The sequence below is a fragment of the Leptonychotes weddellii genome, chromosome 1 (genome assembly GCF_054177405.1).
Source record: "Leptonychotes weddellii isolate Sample4059 chromosome 1, ASM5417740v2, whole genome shotgun sequence".
NCBI classification, from domain to species: domain Eukaryota; kingdom Metazoa; phylum Chordata; class Mammalia; order Carnivora; family Phocidae; genus Leptonychotes; species Leptonychotes weddellii.
The window spans coordinates 160,705,269-160,721,234 of NC_138369.1; the positions used below are offsets into that span (position 1 = coordinate 160,705,269).

At 33.7% G+C, this 15,966-nt stretch overlaps 1 long non-coding RNA gene across 1 annotated transcript in view; it reads left to right on the plus strand.

Moving 5' to 3' along the window:
• Positions 1-764: 764 nt before the first annotated feature.
• The window catches only part of LOC145717293 (uncharacterized), a 67,058-nt gene continuing 51,856 nt past the window's right edge, over positions 765-15,966 (plus strand). Inside the window, exon 1 of the long non-coding RNA XR_014140412.1 lies at positions 765-815. This is a non-coding gene — a long non-coding RNA (uncharacterized LOC145717293). The remainder of the gene's footprint in view (positions 816-15,966) is intronic.

Sequence of the window (15,966 nt, forward strand, 5' to 3'; positions counted from 1 at the left end):
GGCGCCTGGGTGGCTCAGTCGCTAAGCGTCTGCCTTCGGCTCAGGTCGTGATCCCAGGGTCCTGGGATCCAGCCCCGCATCAGGCTCCCTGCTCTGCGGGAAGCCTGCTTCTCCCTCTCCCCCTCCCCCTGTTTGTGTTCCCTCTCTTGCTGTGTCTCAGAGTCTCTGTCAAATAAATAAATAAAATCTTTATAAATATAAATATATATTTATATGTATATATATTCAAACAGTCTCTCAGCCCGAGGAAAGAACACAAGGCTGTATTCTCAAGTGCACCCAGAACCCACCCTGTCAATCAGAGGAGAAAGGCGAGAATGGGACCAGCAGTTACTTGAGCTTAAACATTCACCAAGGGTCCAAACCTCTAGAACCACCAGACCTTGTCTAGTGATGCTCAATCAGAAGATTAGGAGTCATTTCCAATGGGATTAGTACAATAGCTAGCTGATTATTCAAACCTGTATTACATACTGTCTTCATTGACTTTAATATTATATTGACAAGTGTGACACAAGACTAAATGAAGCAAATACAATATGGTTTTGCTTAATATTTTTGCATGAAATATTAAAGTATTTAAAAAATTTTAGAAAATGCTAACACCCAAACTTACCAACTTCTAACATTTTGTACTGGTAAAAATTTTCCCTTTTTTGAAAAGACTTTTAATTTAAACATTTATTCATACAGAAAAGCACACCAGACAGAAGAATGAAATTCTATGAAATTTTACAAACTTGAATAGCAAATATACCATCTCCCATCCACTATGCCTCTGAAGTTAACAGCCATCCTGACTTCCAAAAACAGAGGTGAGTTGGATTGCTTATGCATATTAAATAAAAGCAATCACATAATATAGACAATTTTTGTCTTGCTTACTTTGTTCAAACTTATGTTTAAAGGATTCACCCTTACTGTTGAATGTATAAATAATTTACTCATTTTCATTGTTGTACTCAAATTTTATAGTCTTGTTTAAATTTCTACATATGTGGTGGTAATAATTGAATTTCGTATCTCACGTGTGTTCAATGATATGAAAGTATAGTTGAACTGTTACCCACTGGTATATATATATAGTTCATTTTTTAAATGAAGTGCAAGATTTTGGACATACCTCTTTATATTCCATGTATTTAAAAATAATCCATGGGTCCTGTATTAGTGACTAATTTATTTGTTCTACCTTTTACTTAAAAATAGTGTAAAATTTTTCAAATGAGTAACAGGTAAACAGACTAATTTGTATACTTTTTATGAGTAAGATACCTGGATCTGAAATAGGTCCAATGAACTTGTGTTTTATGAGACTTCTGTGGAATGGTTGCTATAAAAGCATGGGAACAATAGATGAGGGATTAGGGAGGATGGACTATAAAACATAGATTGGCCTGATGAGCGTGGAGGGGCCAATAGATTTAGCAATTTATGACTGGTACAAAGAGTAGAATTTAATTGACTGTGGTGCCTGGTTGGTAAATCTGGAATTATGAGAGAACTAGGAAACATGACACAGAGGCTAAATTCATAGTAGAGAAGAAATGAAGAAGTTAGAGATGCACATAGTAAGTACACTGAAGTTAGAGATGACCCACCGAGAAAAAAGTTTCTAAATTTTGAAATTGTTCATGGTATCTGAAATTGTCTCAGAGGAATAGTACATACATATACACACATATATATATACATATGAGCATGTATGAATACATGCACACGTGTATACTCACACTTGCACACAAGGTGGTTGTCGATGCAGTGATTCAAGAGGCGAGACCTGTAATTAAAATGCGGTTGGATCCCAGCACAGCCACTGAGCAACAATAACTCTAACTTCAGCCAGATTACTGTGGTAACAATTATTACCTTTGGTTAACAATCAATAAGTGGTTAACAATTATTACCTTTATTATTTATTATTTTATTGTTAGCATAATTATAAATAAGTAGACCAAGGAATTTCAATTCTAGGCTTTTTAAAAACATGAAAATCTTGATACTAATGTCATTAATGATGAAGCCTAGATGAAGGTAGAGATGATTAGAATTCATCTAATAACCCTGGGGAAGTTAAAACCCTTTGCTACACAAATATAGTCCAGAACCAGCAGCATGGGTATCACCTGCGAGCTTGTTAGAATTGCAAAATCTCAGAACCACACCAGATTCAGTGAGTTAGAATCTGCTTTATGACAAGAATTTCAAATAATGCTTATACACCTCAGATTGAGAAGCACTGAAATAGGTTACTGAATATATTTAACTTCATAACATGTAAAGATCCCTAAAAACATTATAAATTACAGAATTATAATTAGAAAGATCCATAGAGATCATTTACTTCAAAGACTATGCTTTATGAAGAAATTGAGACCCAGAATGGTTAAGCTATTGCTTCAAGCTATATGGCTAGTTAGTTATGACTGCTTTAATAATGATGGATTGTCCCAAGGTAATTTCAGATTTTTAACTTTTAACATTTGAAAAACATTGTCATATTGAGTATGGAACTTAGAGTTATACTATTATATTTCATCTAGCTAATGTATAAATAGAAAAGAGAAGCAATGCTACAATTTGTAATATAGAGGAAAATCCAAAATACATATTTTTAATTGACTAATATGTTTAAAACCACCATATAAATGTGTTAAGTATATATATCCAGGTGAATTAGTTGCTAAGGCTGCCATAACAAAGTGCCACAAACTCTGTAGAATAAATAAGAGAAATGTATTGTCTCAGGTGTGGAGGCTAGTAGTCTGGAATTAAGGTATTAACAGGGTTGGTTCCTGTGAGGACTGTGAGAAAGGACCTGTTCCTAGCCTCTGATCTAGCTTCTGGTGGTTTGCTGGCAATCTTTTGTGTTCTTTGGCTTGTAGAAGTTATCAGCCCAATTTCTGCCTTTATCTTCATTTGGTGTTCTCCTTGTGTGTGTCTCCATCTCCAAATTTTCCCTTTTCATAAGGATACTAATCATATAGCATTACAGCGCACCTTAATGACCTCATCTTAACTAATTACATTTGCAACAACCTTATTTCCAAATAAGATCACATTCTTCAGTACCCGGGTTTAGGACTTCAACAAATGAATTTTGAAGGGGCATAATTCAACCCATAACACCAGGTTTTAATCTCCTTGAGAAAAGGAGAAGACCTGTATTGAACTTAAAATTTGAAATTATTATCAGTGCCTGCTAAAATAAATTGGAATCATGAAAGTTTTTTTTATTTTTTTATTTTTTTTGAAAGTTTTTTTAAATGAACATCTTTCATCCCTATTTAAAAATAAGTATATTAAGAATAAGAAAACAATTATTATAAAAACTTTTGAAAATATCTCTTAATTTAGCCCTAAAATATCTTTATTTATGCATGTAAAAGAACAATATATAATCAAGCAAGTGAAAGCAATTGTTACATAATTATTTAAAATTCAAGTTTTTATAACATTTTTAGCATATTTTGTAATCTGAAGCTTCAAAATTGATTACTCCAAAATTTCTTCTTCCTAGAATAATTATGATAATAAGAACATTCATTTCTCTAGCTAACACCTTGCTAAATCAAAGTTCACATATTTCGGGAGGAACAGAGAAAGTATCCACCAACTAATAATCAATGAATAGATGGTAATCTTATGTATACATTTTCCTAAGGGATTTTAAGAAGCAGCCACACTCCCTCTCCTCTCCCTTCCTTTCCACTAATGTTTAATCAGTATCTAAATCCATATTAATTGTACTTCTTCACTTTCTTTCCACTTATCCACTCTAGACCCGCCATAATTCCCTCAACAATATTGTAACTCTTCTGTCTATGTCAGTTCTTTACCCCTCAAGTTTTTCTCTTCATTAGAACTGGATCAGCTTTCTAAAACATAAATATGGTCTTGTCATCCTCCTGATAAAATCCTTCAAGAGCCTATGGTATACCATTTAAGAATGTGGTTTACCTCTCTCTCTCTTTTTCTCTGTGCTCATTTGTTGTCTTTCTTAAATTGCACATATAAGTGAAATGTTGTATGTAAGTGTTGAATCACTAAATTGTACACTTGAAACTAATATTACACTGTGTGTTAACTAACTGGAATTTAAATAAAAACTTAAAAAAAAGAATGTGGCCTATGAGAAACAAACAAAACTTCAGCTTTCAAATCTTAGCTTTAATATTAATTAGCTAAATGAAATTGACTTCAGAGACATTTATTTATATTTACCATGTATCAGTTTTCTTATCTGTGAAGCACTGATAAAAATATTACCTGCCTTACGGGGTTATTGTGGGAAATAACCCATGTAATATGTATGAAGTATTGAAGGACTTTATAAATGTCATCAATTATTATTGTCACTACTGAAAACTTCATGTAAAATTTACTAAAAGGATGTGATCAAGGAATTTTTGGCTCTTAGAGCAACAAATTTAACATCAGACCTATTTCTGAAGGCACAAGTTCCCTGTTTATTGAAGGTAGTCCTACTGTCACTATTCTTCAACCCTAATTGTTGCTAACACCCACTTTTGTTGTAAAAAGTGTCTCTGTTTAGGTAATAAAGTATATTGTGACCTTATTTATATACTCAATTGTTCATACCACAAGGATTTAATACACGTGTACTTAAGAATTTAAAGACAAATTCATTAGCTAGGGATGATATGATAAATAATTTCAAAATGAGTTCACCGAATCTACTTCTCAGATCCTGAAATAATAGTCATAGCTTAAACTTGAGTCTGCTTCTCCCTGTACTCCACATACTGTTCAACATCTTTACAGATGCCAATTAATCTAATTATCACAGTAATCCAAGGATGAAATACGTGCTGTTATTAACTCCATTTTATAGAAAAGGAGTTTAAATAATTCAACTCTCATAGGCAGTCATTTACAAAGCCAGCCTTTGATCCCTGCAGTTAACTCCTGAGTCTACAGACAATTTGCTGCTTCACTACACTGTCTGTGTAAATGGTTTACCACCTAATGTTCTCTATCTAAAAGTAGTGGTCGTGGATGTCAAGATATACAGTCTCCAATGACCTTAGCCTGGCCAACCTCTTCTATCTCTTGATCCTAATTCCAGAGATGATTTACTCGGTTTCACATAACTTCTGTATGGTGTGCCTCTTCAGTTGTTAGAAATTGTTTATTTCATTCTCTTTTGGAAACCTAGAAATTACTTTTTGAATTCCATATAAAATAAGCATATAACTTAATTATTAATAAATACTGTTTTCTGTGTTTCTCTGTAAATAGCACATCTGGTGGGTATATAATCTCTTCCTTGACTGCTTCAGGGTATCTAAGACTTGACTGTCCTTGCCAACTGGCATCATTTATTGCTTTTTCCTAAAAAGCAAGAAAGATCTATAAACCAATGAACTGAGAATAAAATTCAAACTACTCACATGACTTCCAAAATCATTTATGTTTGGTCCCTGCCTACATGTTCACCCTCTTTTCTCACAGCTACTTCTCATCATGTCCCCCACAGGATCTCTTTTCAATTCCTTGATGATGATGCTCTTTATCTAGCCTCTGAAAGTTTGAGCTGTTTGTTATCCTTGTGACACTCTCCTGCACCTTCTTAGCCTGGCTAACTCCTTTTTTATCTAAAGAGTTCTTAATGTATGATTTGTTTTGTGAATCCGTTAGGTCTCTGCCAGATGCCTCCCTCAGTGCTACATAAGTCAACAGGACCACAGTCCGTGACTCTTCTATGTGATCTTCACTTCTCAAGCATTATCAGAGCAATCGCCTACTAACTTGTTTTGCCCCCTTTTATGCTTCATTGGGAAGTAATTATGTCATGTTTATCACTGAAATAACTCCTATTAGTATATTAACCAGTAGTCAACAAATGTATACATGTCTTACTCTGTTTATCTGTCATGCAGAAACAGATGACCAATGATCTCTGCATTTATTTAGTTATTTATATACAATAATACAGCATAATGATAATCAATGGAAAAATATATTCAAGTAAAATTTGCAATTAAAATACAATATTAATTTAAGCTAAAATATCACCATGAAAATGATTAACTATGACACATCATAGTCATGCTAATGAACCATTGTAATTGCTGCTACTTTTATTTAGCTTAAGAAAGGGGAGAAGATAGTTGACTAAGAAGATGCTTTGAAGATTCCTAGTTTACTTTTTCTCTCTCTCACATCCTCCCCTAATCTAAAACTGTGTTTCTTTGGCCTACACTTAAAGCTGTCCAAAAAGTGGTACTGAGGAGGAAAAATAAGAAACACATTATTCTAAATCCCAGAAAAATTAGGAAAGAAAGCAGAGATGTAGAAACAGCAGGGAATAGCTCACGAGTCTGCCTCTTGTGATTTCTGTGCTTTTAATCCAGTTTTAATTTTAATCAAAAAGTGAACACCCAGAGAATTGGGAGTGGATAGAAAGGAAAATAGTAAGGCTTTTCCTGTTGGGCAAAACTGATTCATATTAAAAGAATGACAAATTGATTGTGAGTAATATATGTTTGAGAAATAAAATACAATCTTCTACTTCCTTAATTTTATATAGCTTGGAAAATATTAGATTATTAGTATGAAAACCATTATTTCATCAATAACTCATAATATATTATTTCATCAATAACTCATAATAACTATAGTAGTTATGTATTAATATCAACATTCAAAATGGTTTTTAATAATAAATGAAAATAGCTACTAATCTTACTGTTAAAAAGGAGCATAATCTTTATAGTGTTTAAGTCAGTCCTTGAACAGGTCTGGAAATAGGTAATAACCATTATCTGTTTGCTTGATTTTTATTAGTGTCCTCTTTTTAAAAATATGAGTATACTGAGGCTTAGGGTAGCCATATGAAAGGTAATAAAATCAGGTAGTAGAGTCAAGATTCAAACTGAAGTCTCTGTTCTCTTAACCACTAAACAAATTGTGTCTCTTCTTAGAATTATAAGTACTTGGAGTTTTTCCAAACTGAATATAAAACTTGATGCATAAATATTTTCCTTTAAGTAACACATGTCTAACTAACAAGGCTTTCCATTTATACTTCCCACGGTATGTACAAATTAAACCACATTTGCTCCTGTTAGTTAATTTCGGTAACTTGGCTTACTGTATACTTTTTTTTTCCAATATAAAATATTAAATACAAAGACAAAAGATAAGGCTTATCAGGTAATATTGAAATGATTTAGCTCATCAAGATAATATCAAACAACGTTGAGACATAGAAGCGTAGCAAGATGGTTGATATATAAGGTTAAAACAATGCTTTGCATCCAGTTGCGTCAAGAAGGTAAAGGGGGGGATTCTTTGTGGTTATCTTATTTTCTTCAAGAAACTTCAAGTTCCAAATAACAAATACAAATTAAATGACAATAAATGATTACTAGAGAAATTTATAATGAAATGCTTAAATGAGGATTTTCTTCTATCACACTTCAAGTTTAGTGTCAAGCATATATGGTGCAATATAGAAAGTTCACCTATTTTTATTAATTCCTAAGTAATTTTTATGACTGCAACCTTATGGATGTGTTTCCAACCAGTAGAAATATTTAATAATGGTTTTGGAATTTAAATTCAAATACCTCCAAGATAAGAATATTAGCCACTGGCACAAAATTAAATTACTTTAGCATCAGTTAATTACAGATTACACATATCCCCAGCCCCCACCTCACTTTTCTCTAGAAAAATATGTAAAAAAAAAAAAAAAAAAGGTTTACATTGGTAACTCCTAGCTCAGTGGTAGCAAAAGTGGATTCTGCTGTGAGAATATCCTTAAGCAAATCTCTTTGGATCTTTCCAAAGAAACAGCTGTGAGATGATATTAACCCAGAAGAGCATAGTCTCAAGGGTTACAATCACTTCTGCCAATCTGCTCTATCTCTGAGTTATCAGTCAATTATAGTGACATTGATTGTTTCAAATTAATTTGAAATGCCAAAACAGGAAAAGAAAGGAAAAGAAAGAAAGAAAAAAAGAAAGAAAGAAAAACATTCATCCATTTTTTTAAGTTTTTATTTAAATTCCAGTTAGTTAACATACAGTGTAATATTAGTTTCAGGTATACAATATAGTAATTCAACATACAACATCCAGTGCTCATCACAAGTGACCTCCTTAATCCCTATCATCTACTTATCCCATCTGTCTACCCACTCACTTCCCCTCTGGTAACCATCATTTAGTTCTCTGTAATTAAGAGTTTGTTTCTTGGTTTGCCTCTCTCTTTTGTTTCCCTTTGCTCATTTTGTTTTGTTTCTTAAAGTCCACATAAGACTGAAATCATACAATATTTGTCTTTCTCTGACTGACTTATTTTACTTAGCATATTATCTAGGTCCCTCCACGTTTTTGCAAATGCAAGAGTTCATTCTTTTAATGGCAGAGTAATATTCTATTGTATGTATATACCACCTCTTCTTTATCGATTCATCAGTTGATGGAAACGGGTTATTTCCATAATTTGGCTATTGTAGATAACACTGCTATAAACACTGGGGTGCATGTATCCCTTTGAATTAGTATTTTTGTGTTCTTTGGGTAAATACCTAGTAGTGCAATTGATAGATCATCATCCATTTTTTATATTCTTTTTCTGTTTTTCTCTCTTATTTCCTTTCTCCTTTGTTTCTTTTTTCATACTAATTTTTTATTTTTCATTTTTTCTACTCTGTTTCTCTTTTTTTTACATTTATCTTTGGGTGATAAGTGACAATTTATCTTTCTGTTTTGCATTGGTTGGTCAGAAATCTGGTTATGAACTACATTCTATCAGATGCTAGATGGAATGGGAGAAAAAAAAAGCAAGAGATTTAAATTGAGACATAAAAACAGTCTCTTCATTTGGAATTTCTGTTTTCTTTTCCACATGTATAATCCCACACCACAAACAAACAAAAACCTATGTTTCTGCTCATGAGGCGTATTTGCCTGTGTTAATTTTTCTTTCTGTTAATCATAGAACTGACTCTGAAACCACAGCATTTTTTTGTATGCTCCCCCAGAAAACTACAAAAGATAGTATTGTTGACATTCTGGGTTTACTGACCCAGGATGTTTACTGTGTTATTTTTAAGTTATTTGAAGTTGGTGGATCAAATTTGATTTACATATGGTAATAAAGATGTTTTTTTTTTTTATTCATGGGATACAAGTATCAGTGAAATAGATACTAAATAAACTTCTATAAAACATTCATTTTAGGGATACCTGGGTGGCTCAGTCAGTTAAGTGTCTGCCTTCAGCTCAGGTCGTGATTCCAGGGTCCTGTGTTCAAGCCCTGCATCAGATTCTCTTAGCAGGGAGTCTGCTTCTCCCTCTCCCCCTGCCCCTCACCCCCACTCACACTCTCTCTTTCTCTATCTAATAAATAAAATCTTAAAAAAAAGAACATTTATTTTATTTCAGTTCATCAGTTAATAGAGTGATGCATATGCTTTTTTCAATTGTTCCTTCTGTTTTTATTTTTATTTTACATTTTTTCTTTTTCTTTTTTCTTTTCTTTTTATTTTTAAAGATTTTTATTTACTTATTTGACAGAGAGAGACACAGCGAGGGAAGGAACATAAGCAGGTGGAGTGAGAGAGGGAGAAGCAGGCTTCCCGCAAAGCAGGGAGCTGGATGTGGGGCTCGATCCCAGGACCCTGGGATCATGACCTGAGCCGAAGGAAGACGCTTAACAACTGAGCCACCCAGGCACCCCTATTTTTTCTTTTTCAAATTGTTATTTAAGTTCTAGTTAGTTAACGCATATTGTTATATTAGTTTCAAGAGTAGATTTTGGTGATTCATAACTTACATATAATACCCAGTGCTCATCACAAGTACCCTCCTTAATACCCATCACCATTTAGCCCATCTCCCCCACCTCCCTCCATGAACCCTCAGTTTGTTCTCTATAGTTAAGAAGCTCTTATGGCTTGCTTCCCTCTCTTTCTTTTTCCTTCCCCTATGTTCATCTGTTTAATTTCTTAAAGTCCACATATGAGTGAAACCATATGGTATTTGTCTTTGACTGACTTATTTTACATAGCATAATACACTCTATCTCCATCTATGGTGTTGCAAATGGCAAGATTTCATTATTTTTGATGGCAGAATAATATTCCATTCTCTCTCTCTCATATATGCCACCTCTTCTTTATCCATTCATCAGTGGATAGAAATTTGGTCTCTTTCCATAATTTGGCTATTGTTGATAATGATGCTATAAACACTGAGTGCATGTACACTTTCAAATCAGTATTTTGTATCCTTTGGGTAAATACCTAGTAGTGCAATTGCTGGGTCATAGGGTAGTTCTACTTTTAACCTTTTGAGGAACCTCCATACTGTTTTCAACAGTAACTGCACCAATTTTCATTCCCACCAACAGTGCAAGAGGGTTCCCTTTTATCCCCATCTTCACTGACATCTGTTGTTTCCTGTGTGGTTAATGTTAGCCATTCTGACAAGTGTGAGCTGACATCTCATTGTAGTTTTGATTTTCATTTCCCTGACAATGAGTAATGTTGAGCATCTTTTCATTTGTCTGTTAGTCATCTGTATGTATTCTTTGGAAAAATGTCTATTCATGTCTTCTGCCCATTTCTTAACTGGATTATTTGTTTTTTGGGTGTTGAATTTGATAACTTCTTTATAGATTTTGGATACTAACCCTTTATCAAATATATCATTTGCAAATATCTTCTCCCATTCCATAGGCTACCTTTTAGTTTTGTTGATCATTTCCTTTGCTGTGCAGGTTTTTATCATGATGCAGTCCCAATAGTTCGTTTTTGCTTTTGTTTCCCTTACCTCTGGAGATATGCCTTGTAAGAAGTTGCTGTGGCCGATGTTGAAGAGGTTACTGCCTATGTTCTCCTTTAGGATTTTGATGGTTTCCTATCTCACATTTAGGTCTTTCATCCATTTTGAATTTATTTTTGTGTATGGTGTAAGAAAATGGTCCAGTTTCATTCTTCTGCATGTTGCTGTCCAGTTTTCCCAACACCATTTATTGAAGAGACTGTCTTTTTTTTCCATTGGATATTCTTCCTTGCTTTGTTGAAGATTAGTTGACCATATAGTTGTAGGTCCATTTCTGGGTTTTCTGTTCTGCTCCACTGATCTATGTGCCTTGATAGTGATCCGCACTGTCTTGATGACTACAGTTTCATAATATAGTTTGAAGTCTGGAAAGATGATGCCTTTGGGCTTGTTTTTCTTTTTCAAGATCGCCTTGGCTATTTGGGTCTTCTGTGGTTCCATACAAATTTTAGGATTGTATTTCTAGCTCTCTGAAAAATTCTGGTGGTGTGTTAATAGGGATTTCATTAAATGTGTAGATTGCTTAGGGTAGTATAGATATTTGAACAATATTTGTTCTTCCAATCCATGAGCATTGAATGTCTTTCCATTTCTTTGTGTCCTCTTCAATTTGTTTCATTGGTGTTCTATAGTTTTCAAAATACAGTTCTTTTACCTCTTTGGTTAGGTTTATTTCTGGGTATCCTATGATTTTTGGTGCAATTTAAATGTGATTGATTCCTTGATTTCTCTTTCTGATACTTCATTATTTATGTATAGAAATGCAACAGATTTCTGTACATTGATTTTATATCCTGCGAGTTTGCTGAATTTGTGTATATGTTCTAGCAATTTTTGGGTGGAGTCTTTTGAGTTTTCTACAGAGTATCATGTTATCTATGAATAGTGAAAGTTTAACTTCTTTCTTGTCCATTTGAATGTGTTTTATTTCTTTTTTCTTTTTTTTTTTTGGTCTGATTGCTGAGGCTAGGACTTCCAGTACTATATTGAACAGCAATGGTGAGAGTGGACATCCTTGTCATGTTCCTAACCTTAGGGGGAAAGCTTTCAGGTTTTCCCCATTGAGGATGATATTAGCTGTGGGTCTTTCATATGTGGCCTTTATGATGTTGAGTGATGTTCCTTCCATCCTTACTTTGTTGAGCATTGTATCAAGAATGAATGCTGTATTTTGTCAAATGCTTTTTCTGCATCTATTGACAGTATCACATGGTTCCTATCCTTTCTTTTATTAAAGTGGTGTATCACATTGATTGATTTGTGCATATCAAACCACCCCTACAGTACAAGAATAAATCCCACTTGATAGTGGTGAATAACTCTTTTGATGTAGTGTTGGATTTGATTTGCTAGTATCTTGTTGAGAATTTTTGTATCCATGTTCATCAGGGATATTGCCTGCAATTCTCCTTTTTAGTGGGGTCTTTGTCTGGTTTTGGAATTAAGGTAATTCTGGCCTCATAGAATAAGTTTGGTACATATGCTTTTTAATAAAATTTGATTATCATTATACTGAAAAGTACATTTCTTTATAATACTATGCTGTTTTTCTAGTAAATGTGTTAAGATTAAGATATTGCACTCTGGGAGAAGTCTTCCACAAATCTATTTCTTAGAAAAATATTGTAGTTACACAGCATGGGGTGCTTTTCAGTGAAGAAATGATAAAATAAATGTGTTTCTGTACCTGCCTGGGAATAGATATTTGTTGTTGCTTCTTTTGTTGTTGTTGTTTGTTTGATTTTAATCTAGGTCCATACACTCATTAAAAAAAAAATCTTAGAGAGCACATAATATAAAAAACTCATATGTAAAGACACTGACTTTTAATTCACATAAGAGACAAATTTTGTCAAATAAAAGTGGAAAATCAAATGCCTTCTATAGATCTTTTCAGAAATTTCTTCTGTCAGGACATTGAAACAAAATACTCATAATGGCAAAATTAAATTGATTGTAGATGGGCCTTTACAAGAATCAGAAGATAAATACAATCTCTTTTGGAAAGGTTGCAAATATATGTAATGTGACCTAGTTGATAAAATTTTAGAGATTTTTGTTTTTACCAATACTTTCTAAAGACTACTTCATATATATTGTAAATTTTGAAAATACTGTTAATAAGCCTTCTTTTTTTAAAAGAGATTATCCTGAAATTAGAAGTTTATAACAGCATTATCAACAATAGCCAAACTATGGAAAGAGACCAAATTTCTATCCACTGATGAATGCACACACACACACACACACACACACACACAATGCAATGAAATATTATTCAGCCATCAAAAAGAATGAAATCTTGCCAAATGCAACACCATGGGTGGAATAGAGTGTATTGTGGTGTGTAAAATAAATCAGTCAAAGACAAATACCATATGACTTCACTCATATGTAGACTTTAAGAAATTAAACAGATGAACATAGGGGAAGGAAAAAGAAAGAGAGGGAAGCAAGCCATAAGAGATTCTTAACTATAGGGTGCCTGGGTGGCTCAGTTGGTTAAGCGACTGCCTTCGGCTCAGGTCATGATCCTGGAGTCCCGGGATCGAGTCCCGCATCGGGCTCCCTGCTCAGCGGGGAGCCTGCTTCTCCCTCTGACCCTCCTCCCTCTCATGCTCTCTGTCTCTCATTCTCCCTGTCTCAAATAAATAAATAAAATCTTTAAAAAAAATTAAAAAAAAAAAGAGATTCTTAACTATAGAGAACAAACTGAGGTTTCATGGAGGGGCTTGGGGGAGATGGGCTAAATGGTGATGCATATTAAGGAGGGTACTTGTGATGAGCACTGGGTATTATATGTAAGTTACGAATCACTAAATTCTACTCCTGAAACCAATATAACATTATATGTTGACTCATTAAAATTTAAATAAAAACTGAAACAAACAAAAAAGTATATATGAATATCCCTATCATCTTAATTCAATGAAAAATAACCCTCTATTTCTGGTTTTAAACTTGCTAAAATCAATTTCCCTAGTATATTCATACAATATACTTATATACTTGTTATCTTAATTTTAAAGATAATTTTATTATTTTTTCCATATGGGAACAAGGTCATCTTTTAGAAACTATGGATTTATTCTACTGACTTTTGAATAATAAGCATATGGTTTTTCTAAAAATTAAGTTGAGCTTCTATTTTAACAATACTAGTTCAATCAAGAGTATTTAACAAAATAATAAGTTTCAGGAGGTTTTGATCTAAATCCCATAATTAGCTGAGATCTTGTTGAAAAGAATTATTAAGTTATTGTCTTATGTAATTCAGCTTTCTTTTGTAACATAATGATATATATGATATATTGATATATAACCACACATGTAAATGTATATTTTCATATACAACTATGTATTTAAATAAATATTGTTAAAAAAATACACCTTAAAGTCTTACAGTAAATAAAATTTAACTACATTCATAAGAGAATGTAGTATTTAAAGTAAGATTGTATATATACATCATTATATCTGACATTCTTGTGTGATCAATAAGATTTCTGTAAAAATACTGCTTTAAAAAAAATGCCAAGCTGAGACTTATATCTCACATTAGTGAGTAGTCATTTTACTTATTAGATCTTTAAAGCAAGTAAATTTTTAAAAACTAATGAAAAAAGGCACAACTAAATTCAATCAGAAAATAAAAAGCAAAACATATTAAGAAGAGATTGACCTATGACAGAACAGTGTGAAGAGTTCTGCTGACCTGCTCCAGAGTACAACTGATTAAAATTAAAATAAAGCAACCTTTAATATCTCTGGTAATAGTTCCAAGAAGAAACAGAAAATAAACAATTATCTATTTAAGAAAATCTCCAAAAACTTTGTAAGAAAATGAGAGTATATAGTATTTGAACCAAGACCACTCTCTCTTTCTATCATCCCGGTATAGTGAAGCTGAGCTGGTACTCCACTCCTGACTGCTGCAACCAAGAATCAATTTTCCCTCTCTCCTCAGCTCCCATCCAATGGTTTTTTTTCTCAGGACGAGTAGGATGTCAGTGTTACATCCTGCTCCCAGCTACTTATTGCCAAGAGTAAATCCCACATGAGTGGTTGAATGGTTGGAACATCCTTCTTCCAACTCCCCTCATGGAATGGAGACCCCACCTTGTCACAGTGTGTTGGGAATACTAGGGCTCTGACAGCTCTTGCCAGTTTATGAGGTGGTGGTTTCACTACAGGAGAGGAAAGCTGAGAAAACCCTGTTGTCTAAACCCACTGACTAAACAATCACCTTTTCATCTGGGGCCTCAGAGCAAAGCTTGTCATTGTCCCCATTGTGGACTCCAGAGCACTGAATTGGAAATTTTGCCTGGGGGAAGAAGAAGATCATAAAACAGATAGTTCCTAATCTCTTCCCCCAAAACTAACTTCATTTGCAACAGAGCACAAAGAAGTTCAAGACTAAGCACACTTTTGAATACAGTAGAGATGTGGTGAAAGGCATTTGGGAGGACATTCGAGAGAGGCTAAAATGTAGGCCAGCTAGTTTTCAGGAGAGAACCTGGGCATAAAGCAGATGGGAGAAGCCCTCCTTTGGGCTGAGCAAATATCAAACACTGACCTGAAAAAGCTATTCCTTCAAAGGAGACATTAGCATGTAGAGCAATTCATGCTCTAGGGGACTATTGACAACAATAGAGAAATCAGCAGGGAATTAGTAGAATTCTGTAGCTGGTGTAGTCAGGAAAAACACTACCCAATCTCCTGCCACCTCAAGATTCAGGGTGACTGTGGGAGTACCCAGTGGGCTGTCTCCCTGAGGAGCAAAATAAGAGGGCTAACAATGTATGTAGGGGGGCTAGGAGAAAATATCACAAAAATAATCTAGCCAGTCACTAAACAAATAAAAAACATACCAATAAGATGTGCCAGAAATGGGGATGAGTGAATAGTACCCAGGGTTGCAACACTATATTATCTAAAATTTACAGTTTCAAACAAAAACTTTTGAGGCATGCATTTCTGTGAGACATTTTCACAGAACTAAAGGAAACTATGATTAGAGGAGTAAAGGAAGGTATGTTGCCAATATCACATCAAATAAAGAATATCAATAAAGTGATCAAAATTATAATAAAGTAACAAATGGAAACTCTGGAGTTGAAAGGGATAATAACTGAAATAAGAATT